Consider the following 1,973-nt stretch of genomic DNA (forward strand, 5'->3'; position numbering starts at 1 on the left):
TTTTAAAGTCAACTTTTACCTGTGTAGAGCTCAAAAAGTTTTTTCGGTATTTTTTTTAATTTGGCTGATTTTGTACGAATTACTAGTATAATACTTTTTTATAGGATTTGTCATGTTTCGACAATAACTATTTTAAAAAAATAGGTTAAAAAAGACCAACCCTTTTCCAAAGATAGTCTACACTCTCATTGAACATAACTCAAAATTGAGTGACACATCACTCAAATTCATTAAAAGTGCACGTACTCTAAGCTTGAGTTGCCACCTATCTACTCATTTTTGCGTTAAGAAACGAAATTGTCAAAACTTGAGTAAATTTTACTCAAAATAAGAAAAAATTATTTTGTTCAAAATTTGAGTAAGTTCAACTCAAAATTTGAGTTCCTTGCTCTCAAAATAAAGAAATTTTTCTTCGTTAATTTTCATATACAAAGTTATTCTTCTTGCTTTTGAATGCGCAAAATAGTGATTCAAAACCGTTTCCTTTTGATCGGTTTGGAGTAAGAATTAAATTATTTTGATATCCTTATGTTGCGCTTTTCACCAAGCATAATTGAAACCACAAAACATCAATTATTGACGTTGATTCATGTTTTCAAAACCGGATTTAGAGACGGCAATGGAAAACGACGTATTATTGCATTGTTTATTTCGATAAGAATATTCCGAGAATGAAAACGCACTGAACTGCAAGAAGTATTTTTTTCACTCAAATGTTTAAAAACTCAACGCTTACTCTAATGTAAGAATAAATGCGAGAGAACTCATGGCAACGAGTTTATTTTACTCAAATCCATACTCAAATTTTGACATATTGTTCCAGTTTATGGATATGAGTAATCGCAACTTAAACCATGAGTCATGTTCAAAAAGCGTGTAGATCAATTTAAAAAAAAAGGAAGTGAGCAAGGCTTTTTCTGATAAAGTCTACATGTCTCTGTGATAAAGCCTTCATTATAGTGTGAGAGGGTGCTGCCAACATTTGTTCGTGTTGGCGCGAAAATTGTATAACCTTTGCTCAATTCTCAACATAATAGAAAAGTATTTTACTAAAACTATCGTTTTTCACAAATTTTCAATACAAAAGCCTACTGTTGCGTATGCTGAATTGCATGTAGTGTCATCGTGTTGGGATGGGGGGACCAGATTTTGGTCTACGTGGTTTATGACCGGGCTCGAAGATGTTCAAGAGAGTGTTTTAGAAGTGTAAACATTTTCGAGCTTTAAAATACCTTACCAATGAAGTGAGAAGTAGCAAAAAGAAATCACACGATCCTGCCAGGAGTCGAACCTGGAATCTTCTGATCCGTAGTCAGACGCGTTATCCATTGCGCCACAGGACCTCGATGCTTGGTGAACCCTTAGTGCCGCTTATGAATCAACCTTCGTGATATCCTTTTTTTCCGCCTGAAACCGGAGGTGACACGCTACCTGCCTGCCAGAAGAAACGATACAGGCAGAATGGGAATAATTTGTTTCATACTGAGGAAATATCATCTGAAGACGCCTTCCACTTTTGCCATTAATTTACTGTTCCAGTAGGGGAACCTTTGTCCGTTTGTTCCTCTTTCGTTCGTTCGAGCGTTTACCCAAACAGTAAAGAGCATTTTTATTAATCAACCAACCAACCGAGCCACCCTCCTCTACTACCCGCAACAACCATAAGCCAGTCCATGGACGGAATCGCCAGGGTTCTCACTCACCGTTCCCCGTGGTGGTTGTGTGCTACTCTTCTTACAACGCGGGATAATGTTTTCAGTCAGCACTCAGCACTCCGCTCTCTCGCCTGCGCCAAACTCGCTGCCAGCAAGTGTGTGAAATTATTTTTGAAATGTTGCTAAACACATTTCGTTTTATGGTCGGTTTCACATTTTGCTGCTATCATGCCGCCCGCAGCCGAGTGTTTTGCTGGGATTTCGGGGTTTTCGGTTATCCATAGTTTTTTTGTTGTTGCTCTAGTGTATCTTTTACAA

General features: G+C 37.6%; 1 non-coding gene across 1 annotated transcript; it reads right to left on the bottom strand.

The window, feature by feature from the left end:
* Positions 1–1,270: 1,270 nt before the first annotated feature.
* On the bottom strand, positions 1,271–1,343 carry Trnar-acg (transfer RNA arginine (anticodon ACG)). Its single transcript has one exon. It is a non-coding gene; the product is annotated as a tRNA-Arg (tRNA).
* Positions 1,344–1,973: the final 630 nt, after the last annotated feature.

The sequence above is a fragment of the Malaya genurostris genome, chromosome 2 (assembly GCF_030247185.1).
Source record: "Malaya genurostris strain Urasoe2022 chromosome 2, Malgen_1.1, whole genome shotgun sequence".
Lineage (NCBI taxonomy): Eukaryota > Metazoa > Arthropoda > Insecta > Diptera > Culicidae > Malaya > Malaya genurostris.